Raw genomic sequence first — 14,554 nt, 5'->3', positions numbered from 1 at the left:
CCAGAATCATCCTTATTAATCTCCTCTGAACCCTCACCAATGCCAGTACATCTTTTCTTAGATGAGGAGCTCAAAACTGCTCATAATACTCAAGGTGAGGCCTCACCAGTGGCTTATAAAGCTTTAGCATCATGTCCCTGCTCTTGTATTCTAGACCTCTTGAAATGAATGATAACATTGCATTTGCCTTCCTCACCACCAACTCAACCTGCAAGTTAACCTTTAGGGTGTTCTGCACAAGGACTCCCAAGTCCCTTTGCATCTCAGGTTTTTGGATTTTCTCCCCGTTTAGAAAATAGTCTGCAGAAAAAGAGTGTTTTAAATAATTACACTAAGTAACCACAGGATGATATTCTGAATACAACAGAATGCATGGAGCATTAACAGAAAACAACAGAGAAAAGGTAGCTTAAATATTTTGCTATTTGCTGATGATGCCTGGCCGCTTTTGTTTTGATAATTACTCAACTGATAATTCATGTAAATTTGTATGTTAATGATGAAAACATGACCACATTGAATCCTAGCTTAGCACGTGGCTGCAGAATGTGATTAGGGTAGTGTGTGTTATATTCAACCCATCTTTGTCCACTTCATCGTTAATTATAATGTCAAAGCCAGAGTACATTTGCTGATTCTTATATTCATTTCCATTTGCAGCTACTCAGTTGATAAAGCTGCCTGTGCTACAAAATAAAACCAGCATTTTAGTGTGGGGTGATGCACCATAAGTAATATTGAAACCACCACAGTGTGAACAAAAGAGGCAGTTCCTGTAAGAAAAAGCCTAACCTCCTCTTGTTATTCCCATTGCTGAATATCCTAACATAAACTTCTTGTCAGCATTTACTTTCATTTTCATTTTACTTTCATTTTAGGTTGGATTCTGCAGAGAGCAATGCACTCCATTAAATATCTTCTAATTGCATAATGAAGTTCAAAATTCAGCAAATTTATCATTAAGGTGTATATACAGAATGTTTATAGACTATGCTGAGATTTGTGTTCTTGTAGGCATTTATGGGAAAATAGAAATGCAATACAATTTTATGAAAATCTATACACAGAGAAAGACTGTCAACTAATCCACAAGAGAAGGGAAATAGCAAATAAAAGTAATACTGAGAATGTGAGTTGTCAAGAGTTGTTGAATGTGAATCTGTAAGTTGTAGAATCGGTTCAGAATAGAGGTAAATGAAGTTACGGAGCCTGATAGTTGTAGGGTATTTTAAACCACTGACCAAATCTACCTCTATTCCCATAGTGAGGACTGACTCATGAACCTCCAGCTTCTTCCTCCTGTCGTTGATCAGTTCTTTGGTTTTCCTGATGTTGAGTGAGAGGATGTTGTTGTGGCACCATTCAAACAGATTTTCAATCTCCGTACTATATGCCAATTCATTACCATCATTTGATTTGACTATCAGCAGTGATGCTGTCAGCAAACAGCGACGTTGGCACTGTGCTAAGTCACACAATCATAAGTAGAAAGTGAGTAGAGCAGGGGGCTAAGCACGTGGCCTTCTGGCGCGCCTGTGATGTTGTGAGTGTGGAGGAGATCTTTTGCCAGTTTGTACTAATTGAGGCCTGCCAGTGGGGCTATCATGACATCAACTGCACAGGGAGGTACCACGATCCAGGTCTTGGTGCTTAATGGTGAGTACTGAGCAGATGACAATGTTGAATGCAGACACATGCATCTTCATTGTCCAAACAATCTGGGGCTAAATAAAATGGTACTTCTGTTGACCTGTTGTGACGTTAGGCAAAATGGAAAGGGATCCAGGTCATTCCTCAGGTAGGAGTTGATATGTGTCGTGACCAACCTTTCAAAGCACCTCATCAAAGTGGATGTAAGTACTTCTGGATGATAGACATTGAGGCAGGTTACCACATTCTTCTTGGGCACCATTGTGACTTATGCCTGCTTGAAGCAGGTAGATCCCTCAGACTGCTGAAACAAGAGGTTGAAGATATCCATAAACACACCCAAAGCTAATTAGCACGGGTCTTCAGTACTTAGTCATGTACACTACTCTAATGAATGTTATTCTGTAAGCTCACTGCCAGACTGTCCTCCTGGCGAGAGGACAAATGCAGTTGGCACCTGCTGTTGCCTTTTCAAGGTTTTAAAAAGTCTGATTTTATCATTATTCTTTCATTGTCATTGGGCCACAATCCTAGAACTCCAGACGTAACAACACTTATGTATGTATTCCCTGCAATACTTTATCAACACCTCCTCAAAAAAAAATTGGGAACGGTTATTAAATACTGACAGTGTTACATCCTATAAAAAAACTTCAAAAATCCTATCGAAAACACAGATTTTATGCAGACAATTCTAATGATGGAAATGACATAATTCTCTTTTTTTATAGCCACTTAAATCAAGCATTCCACGGTGAAACAAAGATTATTCAAGGTAAGATATGATGCAGAATAAATGTGGATAGAAAAAATGCCCAACCACAGAATCATAGCATATGTTTTTACATAGTCAGAGATTATTCAAAAATCGCTAACTATTAACTCCTTTGAACATTTGATGTAAAAATCTGTTCATGTTTGTTTTTAGGAAATAACACAGCATAGTACCAGCTGCACCTTATATTCTGCTTATCAGATTTACTTTCCCTGACCCCACTGGAAGGGATGTTATGCTGTATGCCAAGAAGGAGACAGATTTTAAAAATATAGTGTTTTCACTCTGGAACAGTCATTATCTACAGAAACAAATAATTCCTTCATGTTTTCACATTCTACTGAAATACATACCACTCTTATTACAATTTGTTTAATGATATTTTAGACAATAGACAATAGGTGCAGGAGTAGGCCATTCGGCCCTTCAAGACAGCATCGCCATTCACTGTGATCATGGCTGATCATCCACAATCAGTACCCCGTTCCTGCCTTCTCCCCATATCCCTTTACTCCGCTATCATTAAGAGCTCTATCTAACTCTTTCTTGAAAGAATCCAGAGAATTGACCTCCACTGCCTTCTGAAGCAGAGCATTCTACAGATCCACAACTGTCTGGGTGAAAAAGTTTTTCCTCACCTTCGTTCTAAATGGCCTACCCCTTATTCTCAAATTGTGGCCTCTGGTTCTGGATTCCCCCAACATCGGGAACATGTTTCCTGCCTCTGGTGTGTCCAATCCCTTATTAATCTTATATGTTTCAATCAGATCCCATCTCATCCTTCTAAATTCCAGTGTATACAAGCCTAGTCGCTCCAATCTTTCAACATATGACAGTCCCTCCATCCCGGGAATTAACCTCATGAACCTCCGCTGCACTCCCTCAATAGCGAGAATGTCCTTCCTCAAATTTGGAGACCAAAACTCTACAAAATACCCCAGGTGTGGTCTCACCAGGGCCCTGTACAACTGCAGAAGGATCTCTTTGCTCCTACATTCAACTCCCCTTGTTATGAAGGCCAACATGCCATTAGCTTTCTTCACTGCCTGCTGTACCTGCATGCGTACTTTCAGTGACCGATGAACAAGGACACCAAAATCTTGCTGTACTTCCCCTTTTCCTAACTTGACACCATTCAAATACAGGTTTCCCCCACCATCCGAAGGCAGAGCGTTCCTATGAAACGGTTCATAAGCCGGAATGTTGTAAAGTGAAGAAGCAATTACCACTTAATTATATGGGAAAAATTTGTGAGCGTTCGCCAACCCAAAAATAACCTACCAAATCATGCCAAATTACACATAATACCTAAAATAACAGTAACATATAGTAAAAGCAGGAATGATATGATAAATACACATTCTATATAAAGTAGAAATACTTCTCTACAATCATTGCCGCACTGTTCTCCGTAGCGAAAATCTCACGCAAGCGCTCTCGGCAAAAACACTCTCCAGTAACCTTTAAACTATGAAGCTGCCAAATCATACCAAATAATGCATAAAAATACACAGCCTATATAAAGTAGAAATAATGTATGTACAGTGTAGTATCACTTACCAGAATTGGGAAGACAAGCACACCGATGATGGTGTTAGGCTGAGTCGTCGGAGGTTGGGGTGGTGCAGTGGCTCCCACCCTCCAGGCAGCGAACCAATACCAATCCGTGAAACATGCAGCGGTACAGCAGTGGCCGGGACACACCCAGCACATCTTTAAGAAAAAAGCCGAAATAAACAAGCTAATTAATTAGGTGCCGCCCGGCACGTAAATGTCGACCCAGATCAGAGGCAACGCAATCTGCAATCAGCTCTGATCTGTGCCGACATTTATGTGCTGGGCGCCACCTAATTAATTAGCTTGTTTACTTCGGCTTTTTTCTTAAAGATGTGCTGGGTGCGTCCCGGCTACCTCTGCATTCTCCGTGGCAATGTATCAGTCCGCAGCCTGGGGGGTGGGGTGGTGAGACACTGGGGTGTCATCTCATCGTCGTCTGTTTCCATCAGGGAGGCAGGTCATCTTCTTCTATGTCTGCCCACCTCGATGTTGAAGGTCGAGGTTCGTCGTCTGCTGTGGCTGATTGGAAGGCTTGCTCGATTGCTTAGCCTCGCGCATTTTTCTATCATACAGTTCTTTGTAAGCACTCAAACCATCTTGCAAATATGCCCTAAACTGACGTACCCTTTCAAATTTAAAGTCATACTTCATCATTGCAGCAAAGATCTCACGCAGTTGCTTCACGTTCAGTTCCTGGACGACTTCACTTTTGGTCCGTTCGCTACTGAATTTGGTTTCGATTGTTATCCTTTTCTCTTCCAATTGCATCAGCTCTTCATCTATCAGTTCTTGGTCATGGGGTGCCAAAACCTCTTCAACATCATCTTCATCAACTTCCACAAACCAAACTCACTATGTCCTTACTTCGTTCACCACGATCGAAACGCTTAATTATATCTAGTTTACGCTAAGTGTAACACTCTTATGAGCTCTTTTAGGCCTTTCCGATGCCTTAGAACTCATCTTGCAAATGGATGCTCACAGGGACGTGTTTAAGCAATACCGGCTAGGATGCAGTTCCAAATCCGAGGAAGGAGCAGCTGCTCGGGGTGCGTGCAGCCTTCTATCACGTGCTGCTTTTCTTTCGTGCGCTGCCTTTTATCGTGTGCTGCTTTTTTTGCGCACTGCCTTTCTTCGTAACAGTGAAAACACCTTCTGTTAGTGAAAACAGGTAACTAATGTAGGTCTTTCGTAACAGTGAGGTTTCGTAAAGCGAACGTTCGAAAAGCGGGGGACACCTGTAGTAATCTGCCTTCCTGTTCTTGCCACCAAAGTGGATAACCTCACACTTATCCACATTAAACTGCATCTGCCCACTCACCCAACGTGCCCAAGTCCTCCTGCATTATCTCAACATCCTCTGCACATTTTACACTGCCACCCAGCTTTGTTTCATCTGCAAATTTGCTAATGTTACTTTTAATCCCTTCATCTAAATCATTAGTATATATTGTAAATAGCTGCGGTCCCAGCACCGAGCCTTGCGGTACCCCACTAGTCACTGCCTGCCATTCTGAAAGGGACCCATTAATCCCTACTCCTTGTTTCCTGTCTGCCAACCAATTTACAATTCATGTCAGTACCCTACCCCTAATACCATGTGCTCTAATTTTGCCCACTAATCTCCTATGTGGGACCTTATCAAAGGCTTTCTGAAAGTCCAGGTACACTACATCCACTGGCTCTCCCTTGTCCATTTTCATAGTTACATCCTCAAAAAATTCCAGAAGATTAGTCAAGCGTGATTTCCGCTTCGTAAATCCATGCTGACTTGGACCGATCCTGTTACTGTTATTCAAATGCGCCGCTATTTCACACTTTATAATTGACTCCAGCATCTTCCCCACCACTGATGTCAGGCTAACTGGTTTATAATTCCCTGTTTTCTCTCTCCCTCCTTTTTTAAAAACTGGGATAAGATTAGCTACCCTCCAGTCCTCAGGAACTGATCCTGAATCTATAGAACATTGGAAAATAATTACCAATGCATCCACAATTTCTAGAGCCACCTCCTTAAGTACCCTGGGGTGCAGACCATCAGGCCCTGGGGACTTATCAGCCTTCAGTCCCATTAGCCTATCCAACACCATTTTCTGTCTAATATGAATCTCCTTCATTTCCCCTGTTACTCTAGGTCCTCCGGCCACTGTTACATCTGGGAGGTTGTTTGTGTCTTCCCTAGTGAAGACAGATCCAAAGTACCTGTTCAACTCGTCTGCCATTTCCTTGTTCCCCATAATAAATTTGCCCGTTTCTGTCTTCAAGGGCCCAACTTTGGTCTTAACTAATTTTTTCCTCTTCATATACCTAAAGAAGCTTTTACTATCCTCCATTGTATTCTTGGCTAGCTTGCCTTCGTATCTCATCTTTTCTCCCATATTGCCTTTTTAGTTATCCTCTGTTGCTCTTTATAAGTTTCCCAGTCCTCTGGCTTCCCGCTCATCTTTGTTATGTTATACTTCTTCTCTTTTTGTTTTATACTGTCCTTGACTTCCCTTGTCAACCACGGTCACCCCTTACTCCCCTTAGAATCTTTCTTCCTCTTTGGAATGAACTGATCCTGCACCTTCTGTATTATTCCCAGAAATACCTGCCATTGTTGTTCCACTGTCATCCCTGTTAGGGTATCTTTCCAGTCAACTTTGGCCAGCTCCTCCCTCATGGCTCCACAATCCCCTTTGTTCAACTGTAATACTGACACTTCTGACTTTCCATTCTCCTTCTCAAATTGTAGTTTAAAACTTATCATATTATAGTCACTACCTCCTAATGGCTCCTTTACCTCGAGTTCCCTAATCAAATCCGGTTCATTACACAACACTAAATCCAGAATTGCCTTCTCCCTGGTAGGTTCCAGTACAAGCTGCTCTAAGGATCCATCTCAGAGGCACTCCACAAACTCCCTTTCTTGGGGTCCAATACCAACCTGATTTTCCCAGTCTACCTGCATGTTAAAATCCCCCGTAACAACCGTAACATTACCTTTGCAACAAGCCAATTTTAACTTTTGATTCAACTTGCACCCTGCCTCCAGGCTACTGTTTGGGGGCCTGTAGATAACTCCCATTAGGGTCTTTTTGCCCTTACAATTTCTCAGTTCTATCCATACTGACTCTACATCTCCTGATTCTATGTCACCCCTCGCAAGGGACTGAATTTCATTCCTCACCAACAGAGCCACCCCACCCCCTCTGCCCACCTGTCTGTCCTTTCGATAGGACGTATACCCTTGAATATTCATTTCCCAACCCTGGTCCTCTTGCAGCCATGTCTCTGTTATTCCTACAACATCATACTTGCCAATTTCCAACTGAGCCTCAAGCTCATCCACTTTATTTCTTATACTTTGTGCATTCATATATAATACTTATAATCCATTACTCCCCTCACCTTTCACATCGATTCCTATTGCACTTGATTTTTTTAGAATCATCATCATTAACATTTTATTTAAGGTATAGGACGTTAATTTCATAGATTATTTTGTCAGAGTTGGGTACGAGAATGGAAATAATAATAAAATAATCTCTGTATGATGGGTATTTTGATAGTATTTGTATTTGTGTTTGTTTCACATTGATTGACCTTTACACTTGTGAAAATAATTTCAATTATTTACTGGCACAGTATCATAGTGGTTAGTACAACACTTCACAGTACAGGGGCCTGGGTTCAATTCTCGTCACTGCCTGGAAGGAGATGTACGTTCTCCCCATGACTATGTGGGTTTCCTCTGGGTGCTCTGGTTCCTTCCCACAATCCAAAGACATACTGGTTGGTAGGTTAATTAATTATTGTAAATTGTCCTGTGACTCGACTAGGATTAAATCAGGATTGCTGGGTGGTGCACCTCAAATACAGGAAGGGCCTATTCCACCCTATATCTCAATAAATAAAAAAACAAGTTACACATTTCAAAAAATTGTTTTTGCAACAATGCATTTTTTTGTAAATTGACCTGCAAGTGAATGTTAGCAAGGATTGACCTTTCAAAATCTGTGCTGAAGATCAAAGGATCATTCAGAGTTCATCGTCAGAATTGCTGACCATAGCATGTCATCAACATGTATAATGCTTTTTAATGATGCTCTCCAGCTTTCACTCCCAATCTAATAGTAAGAAGTGATGTTGAATTTAGTCAAGTACTTTCCTAAAATGCTAAGTAGTAGTGAGTACAAGGAAGCAGTCATGATTGACTGTAAATCTGACAACTAATGGTGACATTAGTAAAGTAATGCAGAGCTCATTTTGAGTGGAAAGACATTGAGCAGAAAATTTATAGCATGGTTTCAGATTTTCAACTGAGCACTAAGGAATTACAACATTCGTATAAATTATTCCACACGATGACAAGCGTGAGGGATTGATTGATATCAGCGTTTATCATACAGCACCTTACATTAGAGTGTTACTGACAGGAAGACACTTAACTTTTTGGCTTCAGTTCCAGAATTTTAAAACATTTCATCTTTGTTGCAAACACATTCAGGGCAGGGTTAATACAAACAAAAAATTAAACAGGAATTGACAAGAGACTCTTCTGAGCTCCCAGTAAGGGCTAAATTCTTTTCTTTACTGAAACTCTTGTCTGGTTATGAGAATTCCGTCAGCAAACAATTAGATATGTGTATATCTGTTGAATAAAAGCTATTTTGCTGGGCTGGTAATTGATGGTATCATTTAATGCTGTTAAACTAATTCCAATCATTCTTATTTTCACTAATCCACAGAAGAATTATTTTGGTTGAGGTGAAGAAATGGATCATCCAAGAAATTGTTCCTAATTTATTAAATGATAACACAATTGAATACGCATTAATAAGTATATTTTACTTATAAAATATTGACTTGTGGTTCTGGAAGTATGATATCGTAGATTATAATGTTTCCAAAGATATGACAAGAGTATAGATTAAAGATATGTTGCATTATGTTTGCAGAAAATAGAAATAATATTTCTCACACAATCCATTTAAACCTACTCGTCAGAGAATCCAATATAAAAAGATTTTAATTATATTGGATGAACATTTATCTGATATTTGGACATTGCATTCAACATTCACCACCAATGGACTCACCATTCACATCTAGGGCTTTATACGTTAGGATAGAACGTTCTTTGTGTATTATCAGGAAGTTAATCCCCAGAATTACATCCATTATGGATTCATTGTCCCAATGCCTATTAACCCCTGCTCTTTCTACCCATCTCATTGACATAGAAGAAGATGTAAAAATCAGTTGAAACAAGCAGAAATTAATGATGACATTCAAGCTCTGAGAAGAATTTATGCCGTTATTTTATTGCATGGAAGTTAAAGTTTCAAGCCTAAAAACCATTACCCATGTACATTAAGCACAGCATGTTAATGAAAATGCAACAGTGAAAGCTATTCAATTTTTGAATGCAACTTATGAAATGAAAACAGAATATGGAGCAGATCACTGTGAAATTACATTTTTAAAATCTCAGAATTTCAAGCATAAACCACTGAGAAGAAAAAAATAATTTTGTCTCCTATTGTAACCAAAATTCTGGAAGCAATCTACTTGCCTGAGGTCCTTAAATCTGTAGATTTTAAATGAACTGAGATCCAAGTAGGTGTGGTGATCAAAACAGCCTTCAATGTGCAAAGAAGCCTGAGCATAGCACTGGAGACAATTGCGCTGGAAATTCCATCCTGCTAGTACTTGAAATGTCCTTATTAATATCAGTGCCTTCTAGCGGTATTTGTTAAGATACAGGACCGGTAAAAAGTATTCACCACTTTCATGTCAAAGTGAAAAAAGAGCTTTACAAAGTGATCTAAATTAATTACAAATAAAAAAAACAAATAATTGATTGCATAAGTATTCATCCCCTTTAATGTGACACACCAAATCATCACTGGTGTACCCGATTGGTTTTAGAGGATACATAAATAGTTAAATGGGATAACCAGTGTGCAGTCAAGGTGCTTCAAACAATTGTAGTATAAATACTCCTGTATCTCAAAGGTACAACTGCTAGTGAGTCAGTATACTAGCAAAAGCTACATCATGAAGACAAAAGAACACTCCAAGTAACTGCAAAAAAAGGTTATTGAAAAGCAAAAGTCAGGAGATGGATCCAGGATAATTTCCAAGTCACTGAATATCCATTGGGGTACAGTTAAGTCAATCATCAAGAAATGGAAAGAATATGGCACAGCTGTAAATCTGCCCAGAGCAGGCTGTCCTCAAAAACTGAGTGACCATGCAAGAAGGGGACTGGTGAGGGAGGCCACCAAGAGACCTATGACAGCTCTGGAGGAAATTCAAGCTTCAGTGGCTGAGATGGGAGAGACTGCATACAATAACTGTTGCCCAGGTGCTTCACCAGTCACAGCTTTATGGGAGAGTGGCAAAGAGAAAGCCACTGTTGGAAAAAACTCACATGAAATATCAGCTAGAGTTTACCAAAAGGCATGTTGGAGGCTCTGAAGTCAGCTGGAAGAATGTTCTATGGGCTGATGAAACCAAAATTGAGCTTTCTGGCCATCACTGCATCAAACACACCATCCATACTGTGAAACATGGTAGAGGCTGCATCAAGCTGTGGGGATGCTTCACTGTAGCAGGCCCTGGAAGGCTTGTGAAGGTAGAGGGTAAAATGAATGCAGAAAAATACAGGGAAATCCTAAAGGAAAACCTGATGCAATCTGCAAGAGAACTGCAACTGGGGAGAAAGCTTGTTTTCCAGCAAGCCTATGACCCCAAGCATAAAGCCAAAGCTGCACAGGAATGGCTTAAAAGCAATGAAGTTAATGTCCTGGAGTGGTCAAGTTAGAGTCCAGACCTCAATCCAACTAAAACTTTATGGCTGGACTTAAAATGGGCTGTTCATAATCCCCATGCAATCTGACAGAGGTTAATCAGTTTTGAAAAGAAGAATAGGTGGAAAAAAATTGCGGGCTCCTGATCTGCAAAGCTGATAGAGACCTATCCACATAGACTCAAGGCTGTAATTGCTGTCAAAGGTGCATCCACTAAATACTGATTTGAAGGGGGTGAGTACTTATGCAATCAGTTACTTTGTGTTTTATATTTGTAATTAATTTAGATCATTTTGTAAAGACCTGTTTTCACTGACATGAAAGAGTCTTTTTCTGTTGATCAGTGTTAAGAACGCTGAATACACAGATTCAATAATGTAAAACAATAAAATGTGAAAACTTCCAAGGGTGTTGGCACTGTATATTCTTCATTAATACTCTATACAATCCCTAAAAATCTGACTGAAATTACCTTTTTTTAACTCAGAGGAAACAAATTGTTTTATCAAGGAAGAAGTTCTAACTGAGCAAAATCCCAGTGACTGGATCTTAGTTAAAAAGACAGGGCTGATAATGTAAGGCTGAATCATATTGACTGGTAGCTTCAGAAATGCAACTATTATGACTCAGGAAGCCTCAGAAATCTGTGCACATATGTACATCTGACTGACTGCTCCATCACTGGACTTACTATCCCATTCAGAGGTGGAGAGGTGATATCCTGAAAAGGAGGTCCTGTTTTACATCCATTCTGACCTTTTACTTTATAGAACATAGAACATAGAATAGTACAGCACATTACAGGCCCTTTGGCCCACAATGTTGTGCCGATCCTCAAACCCTGCCTCCCATATAGCTCCTCCACTTTAAATTCCTCCATATACCTGTCTAGTAGTCTCTTAAACTTCACTACTGTATCTGCCTCCACCACTGACTCAGGCAGTGCACTCCACGCCCCAACCACTCTCTGAGTAAAAAAACCTTCCTCTAATATCCCCCTTGAACTTCCCACCCCGTACCTTAAAGCCATGTCCTCTTGTATTGAGCAGTGGTGCCCTGGGGAAGAAGAGGCGCTGGCTATCCACTCTATCTATTCCTCTTAATATCTTGTACACCTCTATCATGTCTCCTCTCATCCTCCTTCTCTCTAAAGAGTAAAGCCCTAGCTCCCTTAATCTCTGATCATAATCCATACTGTCTAAACCAGGCAGCATCCTGGTAAATCTCCTCTGTACCCTTTCCAATGCTTCCACATCCTTCCTATAGTGAGGCGACCAGAACTGGACGGAGTACTCCAAGTATGGGGAAGGGTTGTAGAGGAAATGAAAAAAGGCAAGAGCTTCAATTACTTAATTCATTTTCAATTCATTTTAGTATTAATGAATTACCTGTTGGAGCTTTAATGCATTTTTAATTAAATTTATCTTTAACATTTATTTTTAAATTATTTATAACTGATAAAAGGCCCTTTATAGCATTTGGAAGTGAGTGCATTGTTGAAGACATTTGTGGTGCTCTGCAGGAAGGGATTCAGGATACACTGCCTGAGGCCCATTTGACACTCAGTCCCCATTTCTACTCACTGAAGGCCAGTTTGGTGCAAGAGCTTGGCTTCTTTGGCCTTCTACATCTGAAAGTGTAACTGTGAATAAGTAAGGTTCATAGACAGCCAATCTTGTTCCAGGGCCATAGGCTCATAGATAAGCGGCACAGAAACTTGCTGTTAGTCCCAGCTCATCTGCACTGTTTTTTGTGCTTTACTTAAGTTGCTGCTGATTGCTTCCAGTATACCATTCAATGAAAATATCATGTGCCCATTTCTTTGGAAGCTCCTGGGGTACTGTAAATATTATAGTGCGTCAAGGTCCATCCCAAAATAGATTTGTTAGTTCTGCTAGTGGAGCTGTGCCTCACAGCACCAGAGACCCATGTTCAGTCCTGACCTTGCTTACTGCCTGTGAGGAGTTTGCAGGTTCATTCCATGGCTCCACAATTTCCTCTGGGTGCTCTAGTTTCCTCCCACATCCCAAAGATGTGATGGTTGGTAGGTTTGTTGGCCACCCGTAAATTTGTGGGGTAGAATCTATCCTTGAGATGGGTGGGATGTGGTTTCAGGCTTTTGTATCTTCTCCCCAATGGAAGAGGGGAGGAGAGAGAATGGGTCTTTGATTATACTGGTTATTTTACCAAGGCAGTAAAAAGTATACGCGTGGTCCCTGGAGGTTGGTTTCCATGCTGCACTGTGTCTACACTCTGCAGTTTATTGTGATCACAGGCAGAGCAGATGCCATACTAAGCCAGTATGCCCCCAGATAGGATGCTTTCTCTGCTGCATTGATAAAAATTGGTAAGAGTCAATGGGGACATGCCAAATTTCTTTAGTCTCCTGAGGCAGGAAGGGAATTTGAGCTTTTTTGGTCATGACATCTACTTGTTTGGACCAGGACAAGCTACTGTGATGTTCACTAGGAACACAAAGTTCTCAATTCTCTCAACCTGAACACTGTTGATGTGAACCGCACCCCTGCCCCTTCATGACCAGCCCTTTTATTTTGGTGAAACTGAGGGAAAGGTTGTTGGCATGATACCATGTTACTAACCTTTCTATCTTCATTCTGTACTCTGACTCATCCTTATTTGAGATAAGGCCTATTAAGGTGGTATCACCTATGAACGTATAGATGGAGTTCGAAGAAAATCTGGCCACATAGTCATGAGTGTATAGGGAGTAAAGATGGGAGCTGAGGACACAACCAGTGGAGCACCAGAGTTTAGAATAGGTGTTGCTGCCTTACCGATTGCAGTCTGCTGGTCAGAAAGTTTAAGACCTAATTGCAGAGGGAGGCGTTGACTCCCAGAGCCACAAACTTAGAGAAGCGTTTGCTTTGAATTATAGTATTTGAAAGCAGAGCTGTAGTCAATAAACAATTGTTTGAAGTAGGTGTTTTTGAGATGAGTATAGGGCCAGGGAGATGGTGTTTGCTATAGACCCGTTTGGCTGTAGGCGAATTGTCTGGAAGCATGGTATTAATGTGTGCCATGCTTCTCAAAGCATTTAGTAATGATAGGTGTTAGAGCCCATGGGGAGCTGTTGGTAAGGCATATTATCCTGCATATCTTGAGTACTGGGATGATAGTGGTGGTCTTAAAGCAGGTGGGAATCTCACACTGAACCAAAGAGAGGTTAAAAATAGCTGCAGATACCCTTGCCGGCTGATCTATTCAGGACATAATCTGGACCTGATGCATTTGTATTCATACTTTAGAAGAAAAATTTTGCCCAAGCAATGATGATTGAGTTCAGGTGCACTCGAGGCTGCTAGGGATAATGTACTTGGAGGCTGTTAAGATCATGTGGAGAGAACAAAAATAGAATTAATGTGGTGTTAATGTGAGTGAGTGGTTGATGGTCAATGCAGACTCAATAAGCTGAAGGGACGATTTTGGTACTGTTTATCTTTATGACTCCAAGGATCTTTAACATTACCATTGTAAATTAGCATTGATGGATCTTGAACTCCAAAGGATAGCTCCTAGATCAGTCTCAAAGCAGAATCTAAAACAAACCTCTGAGTATGAGCAGAGAAATAGCCTGATTATGAAATGGCCCTGACAATGGGAGAAATGATGAGTTTATTTTAGTGGTTCTCTGGATGTATTTGTCACTGACAAGAATAATATTTACTATTTATTCTTAGTGTTACATACCTTGTGGTTATCTTGTGACTGTCTTATGACCATGATGTAATTGTGTATCTTGTGAGCATGATGTAAT

This window comes from Mobula birostris, chromosome 6 (assembly GCF_030028105.1).
Source record: "Mobula birostris isolate sMobBir1 chromosome 6, sMobBir1.hap1, whole genome shotgun sequence".
NCBI classification, from domain to species: domain Eukaryota; kingdom Metazoa; phylum Chordata; class Chondrichthyes; order Myliobatiformes; family Myliobatidae; genus Mobula; species Mobula birostris.
This window is presented reverse-complemented; position numbering follows the sequence as displayed.